Source organism: Pongo abelii, chromosome 15 (genome assembly GCF_028885655.2).
Source record: "Pongo abelii isolate AG06213 chromosome 15, NHGRI_mPonAbe1-v2.0_pri, whole genome shotgun sequence".
Taxonomy (NCBI): domain Eukaryota; kingdom Metazoa; phylum Chordata; class Mammalia; order Primates; family Hominidae; genus Pongo; species Pongo abelii.
In genome coordinates this window covers 108,129,016-108,138,387 of record NC_072000.2, presented here as the reverse complement: position 1 = coordinate 108,138,387, position 9,372 = coordinate 108,129,016, and positions in this window count along the sequence as shown.

Below are 9,372 nucleotides of genomic sequence, written 5' to 3'. Positions count from 1 at the left end.
TCTGAAGAGGTAAAATTCAACTCCATATTCAGCCCTATGTTTATTCCTTCTAAATGCCCTTTTTCCTTTCCAGATAACTGTCACTAAGGGAAACTGTCTGGGTTCCAAACTCTGCTCAGCATCCTCACAGGGAGAAGGCACCCCCACTACAAGGGAAGCTCCGGAGCCCTCCTGCTTGTCGCCTGTGCACAGACATAGCCCACTACGGGGGCAGCCACGGCACCTGTCAAGGGAAGCTGCTCTACACCCCCTTTTTTTTGGGGGGGTGGCTTCTCACAGCCCATCAAATTATATATATATATGGTTTTTTTTGGTAGACACAGGGACTCACTGTGTTGCCCAAGCTGTTCTTGAACTGGGCTCAAGTGATCCTCCCACCTCAGCCTCCCAAAGTGCCAGGATTACTGGCATGAACCACTGCACCCAGCCATATATATATATAATTTAACATTTTTTCTTTTAATCCCATCCACTATTATAGAACCTATCAAATTTTCTTTAACACCTCTATGTAGCATTTAGAAAGTAAGCTCCTGATCCATCAGAATCTGCAAGAATGGAGTCAGGAGCCTCAGAAAAGGAGCCACGGCCACAGGTGAGCAGCTCGGGGACAACACTGGCTCCACAGGGCAGCTCCTGTGCCAGGCACTCGCTGGCGACTACATGGAGCTTGGCTTGTGGAAACAAACGCGTTTTCACAAACATAGCAGTCCTGCGACATGAGACGGGATGAAATGAAACTTTTAAAGGTATTTTAAAGTGTAGCCTTGTAACAAAACCCCAGGACACTCTGTCCCCAGCCTTCGTGCCCCACGGGGAGCTTCTACGGGCTGAAGGTGACAAGTGTGAGCCTCTGCTGTGCCGCCACCCGCCCTGTTACGTGACAGTGGCAAGCTGACCTTTCACGGGATGGCTGGTGTTTCACAGGCCGTCCCTCCATCCCGTAGCCTAGTTGGCTGGCATGGAGGTGGCGCTTCTGAGTGTCAGCCTTTGGAATCACTGCTCACCTCGGAATCTGTTTTGTATGCTCTTTACCTATGGACTAGTCTGTGGATGGCTAAGAAATACGGCCTCAGCATTGATTTGAAAAGGTTCCTGTCAAGAGTCCACCGTGCTCCCTCATTCTATAAAGCTTAAGCTTTTAAAAAGCGAAACGCCGTGTTAGCCAGGATGGTCTCGATCTCCTGACCTCGTGATCTGCCTGGCGGACGCCTGTAGTCCCAGCTACTCGGGAGGCTGAGGCAGGAGAATGGCGTGAACCTGGGAGGTGGAGCTTGCAGTGGGCCGAGATCGGGCCACTGCACACCAGCCTGGGCGACAGAGTAGGACTCCGTGTCGGAAAAAAAAAAAGTGAAACACACGTCTCTATGGGCTTCGTGTGCAGGGGCGTCCGGGAGACGCCACTGCTCAAAAGGGGTGGGCATGGGGCCCCAGGGCCACAGGTACGGGGACCTCGGAAACAGAGACCCGGGAGATGCTCCTGCTGGGAAGGAATTCACTTCCCACTGACCAGTGTCCTCTAAGCTTCAGGCTTTAATGCCGTAGATCACTAAATGCCTATCGTTCTGAAAGGGGTACTTTATGTTTCCAGATTCTTAATTTACAGCCTTATTACAATATTACAATTTAAAAGAGTTTAGTGTCACGGCAAAAAGGTGGCAGGCAGGAAATGCAACAGCATCCATGAGCAGGAGCCAATCCCCAGCGTGCTGAAGCCACCTCAGCGCCACCTCGGCCTCCCTGAGCCAGCCTGGCCGGGTAGCAGTCGGGGCGGCTCCTGGCACTGGGGCTGCAGGCCGGGTAACAGAGTGCTGAGGCACGGCCTCCCGGGTGTTTGGAAAAGGCGCCTCCAAGGTTGGTGGACGTCACTATCTAGGAAAGGAAGCCAAGGAGTGCGGCTGGCGCCTCCGGGCAGGGCGGTGAGGGGCGTGGCAGGGCGGGGCGGTCTCACACTCCCAAGGCAGGTTACCTAGCCCTGCCGGCCCTCAGTGGGCCAGGTCAGTGTGGCTGGCACTCAGAGCTCGCGAGTCGGCCAGACAATTATTTCGTTCCTGCGTGAAAAAACAGATAGAAAAATTACACTTAACCAGGACTTCAAATGATGCCAGCTTCAAATGGCCTCAGGCCTAACAGTACCAGCTGCACAACTAAATCTAGGTTGGCACTTGAGAGGCCCAGGGGTCAATGTGCATGTGGAAACTCCAAGAAACCGGAGGGCAAAACACTGGGTCAGCTACAGAACTCTGTAAAATGAAGAGACTTTCTTTCCTCTCGTCATTAGGGGTGCTTCAAGCAATATGTCCAGCACCCTACAAGCCTCTTTAACAGCCACTGAGAAGGGGGCTGGGGAAAAGCTTTCCCGAGGTGACTGCCTCCCAAGAGTGCTGGGGGACAGGTCGGGGCGCTGCCTGTCTGTGAGGATTAGTGGATCTGGACAACTGGGAGGGCAGTGCCTGGCCACTGTCGCGAGCTCTCAGCACCAGCACAGGGGCAGGGACTGCCAAGTCCCAACAGCTCGAGCTGCCGGGCGGGCTCCAGGCACCTGAGAAACAGGTTCTAGAGCAGCCACAGGCACCCAGCCACCCACTGACAGCCACACCAAAGGGCGGAGTGGATGAAAACTCAAACAGCCTCCGTGATGGGGAAGGGAGCCAGTACTTTCAGATGTAAACCTGATGTGTTTGTGTGAGACCCGAACAACTTCACCAAGTGCTTAAGATTTTAGTGTCAAATTGACGACACATTAGTCTTCATGTTAACAGAGTTTTGAATACTTTTGAACACTGAACAACAGCTTAAGTAGACAATTAATTATTAATAGTTATAAACTTAGTAGAGGCTAAAATCAAACAATCATACAAACTAGTAATTGGTCAAGCTTTGATAGTAGTTTAACAGAATAAATTAATTAGGTTAAACTATTTTTAAAGACCATTTGAGATCATTAATTAATATTCTGAGAATGTTCACAGTGTGAACATGCCCATAATTCACATAATCAGTGGTTAAGCAGAATATTAAAATACTACTGTCACAACTGTCTGTCTAGGAACAAACGTGGCGGCATCCCCAGCCCTCTGCAGGAGCAGGGGCCGAGCAGGGGCCGGGCGCGGGTCTGCAGCAGACCTGCCAGCGTGGTCTGGGCAGCCTAGGACACAACTCGGGGTAGGCTCCTTACTTGAAAGCGATCTTCAGCAGCCTTGCCACCCACGTTAAGGACATTCAGAGAGCTGGCACGCTTCATGCTGCAACCCGGACACGGACATGCAAGGACAAACGATCAGCACATCGGTCAACCAGCAACAGGAAGCACAAGCAAAGCCCCCTCCAAGGCCTCTGTGACACTGGGGGCTCTAGGGACCTTGCCTTCATCTTGCTTGGGTAACAGGGGAGTCCTATGTCTCACTCTAGTGCCCAGGAGAAAAGACCACAGCTTCTCTGCATCTTTCACAGCAAAATGCTTCTTTTAAAGTACCATATGCAAACTCAAAATGTCCTTAGACCTGCACTTTTAAAAAGTGGCTCATCTAGACTGGGTATAGTGGCTCAAGTCTGTAAGCCCAATGCTTTGGAAGGCCAAGGCAGGAGGATCACTTAAGCCCAGGAGTTCAAGACCATCCTGGGTAACATGGGGAAACCCCATCTCTACAAAAATAAAAATAAAAAAATTTGCCAGGCGTGGTGGCACGCATCTGTAGTCCCAGCTGCTCAGGAAGCAGAGGTGGAGGATCACTTGAGCCCAGGAGGTAAAGGCTGCAGTGAGCCATGATTGCACCACTGCACTCCAGCCTGGGAGACACAGCAAGACCCTGTCTCTCTTTAAAATAAAACGAAACAAAAAAAAGACCAGTTGCAGTGGCTCATACCTGTAATCTTTGGGAGGCTGAGGCAGGCAGATTGCCTGAGCTCAGGAGTTTGAGACCAGCCTGAGCAACACGTTGAAACCTCATCTCTACTAAAATACAAAAAATTAGCCAGACATGGTGGTATGTGCCTGTAATTCCAGCTACTTGGGAGGCTGAGGCAGGAAAATCATTTGAACCCAGGAGGCGGAGGTTGCAGTGAGCTGAGATCACGCCACTGCACTCCAGCCTGCGCAAGAGTGAGGCTCCATCTACCAAAAAAAAAAAAGCCAGGTGGCTCATGCTTGTAATCCCAGCACTTTGGGAGACTGAGGTGGGTGGATCACTTGAGGCCCAGAGTTCACAACCAGCCTGGACAACATGGTGAAACCCTGTCTCTACTAAAAATGCAAAAAATTAGCCAGGCACGGTGGTACACACCTGTAATCCCAGCTACTCTGGAGGGTGAGGCACAAGATTCACTTGAGCCCAGGAGGCAGAGGCTGCAGTGAGCCGAGATCACTCCACTGTACTCCAGCCTGGGCGACAAAGCAAGACTCTGTCTCAGAAAAAAAAAAAAAAAAAGGTGAACCATCTGGGAGCAGAAAGGCTCTGCCTTCAGTCTGATGATTTTCAGGGAGGGCGCTCAAGGGCTCATGTCAGACTCATCACCATTAAGGGATCATGAAGAGACACTCAAAACTCACTGCTAAAAGAAGATGCATAAATATACTATTTTTTATCTTTCTATATTAAAAGCTGGGAAATCAACTTTATTGTTAGTAAAAGAAACTCTGAAGCCAGTATTTCTCTACTTAGAAAGCAAAATTTAAAATAAAGTCATGGTTCTCCATTTAAAGAAATACAGGAATTTATCCATATATTTACTTTTCCTCCCATCTGATGTATTTAAAATACTTGATGAAATAGCCTATAAAGAATCTATAACTTAAATGATGGACAGTCATAAAATGACTATCATTGTTCACCACCACCATGGATGCCTTTGAACATAAACTCACCTGAAGTTTTAAAGCTAAAGCAACCGATACTGAGGGTTACTTGAATTCTGAACGTGAACTGCATGCAACATGGACAGCGAACATGAGCACAGCAGTTCCTGGGAAAGCCAAGGATGGTGGCTGTGAGGCTGAGGCACAGGCTTGAAGGGTGACAGGGACAGCCTCACACAGGACACTGGGATGAGGCTGAAAGCCCAGGGCACCCGCCCGTGTGTCAGCAGTGCTGTGAGCACAGCGCCTGGCACATGGCAGATACTCAGCCAGCCCCTGTCGAACTGCACCAAAAGCAAGACCTGAATTTCCTTATCCCCAAGCAAAACTCACCCCCAAAATGTCCCAACCAGGACAAAACAAAAACATCCCAATGAAGCCCACAACAGACATTGCTGGAGTCCTAAACAGGTTTTTCTCTACCTAGAACCACTCAAGAACAAAGTATAAAATCAAACCAAATCACAAGTAAATTATCATCTGACATACTCAGTTATTCTTGCTATAAAGTGGCCATTAACTTTTTTTTATTTTTTATTTTTTGAGATGAAGTTTCACTCCGTCGCCCAGGCTGGAGTGCAGTGGTGTGATCTTGGCTCACTGCAACCTCTGCCCCACTGGGTTCCAGTGATTCTCCTGCCTCAGCCTCCTGAGTAGCTGGGACCACAGGCATGCACCACCTGGCCCGGCTAATTTTTGTATTTTTAGTAGAGACAGGGTTTCGCCATGTTGGCCGGGCTGGTTTCAAACTCCTGATCTCAAGTGATCCACCCACCTAGGCCTCCCAAAGTGCTGGGATTACAGGCATCAGCCACTGCACCCGGCCACCATTAACTCTTTTTAGAGGGTTTGAGGGAAGCTACACAACCTTCCCTCAAACCCCCTTTTACGAAACGAAAGAACTGTAATCCTCAATGTCTCTTCCTACCACTCTTGTGAACTGCCTTGTTTGAACACGTGGCATTCAAAACCTTTCAGTACAGTAACCATTAGGAGTCAGCCAAACAGCAAGCTGCAAACACCCTGGTCCTTCAGCGATTCTCAAAAAGTGGCCCCAGGCCAGCAGCCCCAGCACCGTGGGAACTTGTGTGAAATGCAAATTCTGAGATCAGGGACTCAGGAATTGGAAACTCACGGGTGGGGCCTCACAGTCTCTGTCTAAACAAACCCTCCAAAAGATGTCTGAGACTGCTGTCTAGTTAATAAAAACAGTCACTCTTATTTGGAAAGATTATTCAGTTGTATGCATTTTACGGGATGCAATTTCCAAAGTCATGTAGAAAACATTAGTCTGTGCAAATGTGTGCATCTATGTCACATGGTTCGGGCTGGCAGTGCTATAGCCCCATGAACACTGACCACAGTTCTAACACTGGGGACTGGTCACACACTGCTACATTTTTATCACGGCAAAGACACAGAACACGAAAAAACAGAACAACTCTGAGAGTTGTCATGTGGGAGTGTGGTCCAAGTTACAACACTCAGCACCAGAACTGGACTAGGCACTTAAAAGGCTTCAAAACTTAAGAACCTCAAACAATCAGTGTGTTCCCCTCCAGGAATTAAATAATGTCCAGAATGCTCTCTCTGGGGCATCATGTAATTCCTGGAGGGGATCTGAGAGCTGCTGTGTGACTCATCACATCATTCCAAGGAAGGGACACCAAGTAGTCACACAGCACTGCTCAGACCCTCTCAATGCTGTAAGAAGAAATGTGTAATCTGAAAATTCATCGACAGGCAGATACTAATCTATCATTTTGGTTCTGGAAATCTGTAAACAGTTTAAAATAAGATCACTATTCCAAAGGCAATTTAAAATCTATTTCCCCCAAATAAGAGTTCATTTGTTTCATTGTAAGCAATTTGCTGCTAAGTCCCCATAAACTTCCAGAAGTCCAGTCTTCAAATCCTGGGATCTTCCAGGGAGTTTTCTGAATGAACATTCGTGGGGCTCCTAAAACTCCCTCTCCAGAAATGGGCTGGAAAACAGTTGTGAGAAGCTCCTTACAAAAGCCACGCCACTCCTTTTGCCTCAGGCCTGCACCTGTCTCACAGCCATGAAGAGAAGTCTCTATCCACAACAGAGACTCCCACAGGGACACCAAGCAGACAAGAGAGTGAGCCCTACCACCAAGGGGCTGGGCCATCTCTGGCCACCCTGCACCCTGGCCGTGTATGGCAGCAGTTCTAAGGGTTTAGGTTATCAGGGATACTGAGAGGGATGAAAAAGTGGACATACTTTTTTTAAAATAGCTTTTAAAAGACAAAATAGGCTAGGTGCGGTGGCTCACACCTGTAATCCCAGCAATTTGGGAGGCTGAGACAGGAGGATCACCTGAAGTCAGGAGTTTGAGACCAGCCTGGCTAACATGGTGAAACTCCGTTTCCACTAAAAATACAAAAAACTAGCCAGGTGTGGTGGCATGTGCCTGTAATCCCAGCTACTCGGGAGGCTGAGGCAGGAGAATCACTTGAACCCAGGAGGCGGAGGTTGCGGTGAGCCGAGATGGTGCCATTGCACTCCAGCTTGGGGAACAAGAACGAAACTCTGTCTCAAAAAAAAAAAAAAAAAAAAAAAAAAAAAAAAAAAAGACAGAGTAACAAAACAACTGATCAGGCACATAACTTTATTATTTCCAATATGTTCTCCAGAAGAACTCGGTTTCACCATCCTGAGGTGATCAGACTTCTTACTCAGAGAACTTAAAGTGGGATCACTTGTAAAATAGTTTTACTAGGAATCAATCTCTAAAAAGTTGGTACGATTTAGGAAGTCAGAGTTACACAGAATGGCTGGCAAAAGCCTGCCTCATGAGAAATACATCCAAGCCAGGAGCAGCCGCCCAGAGGTGACCCTGGACACTGCGGCAGGGACAATCTGTCAACTTTGTGCACCATATTAAAAACAAAGGATATCTTAAGAACCAAATTCCTTTGACAACTTAAATGTTATTTTTCAAAAGACTCTAAGACCCATTACTCAAACCTTTTTTTAAACATGAAAAGCCTGAGGTTTTGAAAATCTCCTTATAATAAAGTCTTAAAAGTTCTGATCCTATTTGAAACCATTTTTCTCCCTATTATAATACTGTATGAGATTTAATATAGTCGTAGCTAACATCTGATTTATTTAAAAGATTAAAATTTGTAAAGAATTTAAACTAATGCTAATTTAAAAAATAATGCATATCTAGAGTAAACAAGTTCAAAATGCTCAATGTTTTAATATAAATTCCCACATTTCGTTGCTAAGGCTTTCTTAGAACATGTGACAGAATCAAAAAATTCCATAAATTTCTTTTAAAGGTATTCGCCCTTTAGCCACTAACAGGAAGTTACCCAATTACTTCTCAACCTATCCTGGGAAAAACCTAGGTGGCAACTATGAAACCCTTCCGTTGTGAGAATACGGGAACCAACTGGAGTGTCTTTCCTGAAGTCTGTGGGTGAGGAAGGCTGCGCTAGGAAGAGAAGCGGCCCAGCGGCCGGCGTGCAGGGGAGTCGGGAGAGCTGGAAGAGATAGTTACCCGGGGTTCTTTGGCTCACTCTCTCGTGAACTTCCTCCCTTCAGCTTCCTAACCAGCTTCTCACTGCTGCGTCTAATGGAAGCCCGGAGTTTGCTAAAGGAACCACTGCGTTTTAAAGATCCAGTGCCATCCTGAAAAAAACGTGAACAAACGTGAAGCTGCAGGTGGTTCTCCCTCCCTCCCACAAGAGCCACACCGGGTGCAAATAAGAGCTCCACCAAGGCCGCCCTGCTTGCCAGCAGCTCACTGCTGACAGAGTCTTGCAGAAACCACCAATTACCATGTACGTGAATATACTTTAACTAGAAATTATTCTTTTTAAATTTCATTAAAGATAATCCAATGATCATGAAAACCTTTGGACATAAGGAAGCTCATTCAAACAAGTGATCGCATCCCAAAAGCAATGTGAATCCTGCTATTTTGAGACAAAAGCCAACACACAAAGTCTCAAGAAAATTAAAGCAGCTTCTAAGAATATCATCAAAATCGACTTCCACATTTAACAGATACATAAGCAGCTGGTCCAAGTAACACAGTACAGGACCCAAACCATTTGGATCCGACAGAGTCTCTTCCCTTTAACAGTTTCGTCTAAATGCAATAGTTGGAGGTACTGTTTCCTTCAGTAAATTTTACAGAAGTTTCATTAAATGTTAACTATAAAGGTGGTTGGAAAATTAAATAAAATGCTCATTCTATACAAATAACTAAAAATCCTCAGACAACCTTGTAGGGAGGCGAGAGTGCCCAGCTCTCATCTTAATTGATTCAGGTATTAATAAGTGAAACACTTCGCAGTATCTGAACATGAAAATAAAAAACACAGAGTGAAGAAGATGTGCATACAGCAGCATTTCTTCTTGGAAGGAACTCTTTGGTGAGATAAACTGTCACCCCATGACCCCTAGCAGCTGTGCCATGTGGCGTTTCATGGATAAAGAGTGAGAAGTTCTACCAAGCAGACAGACACCAAGACACAGG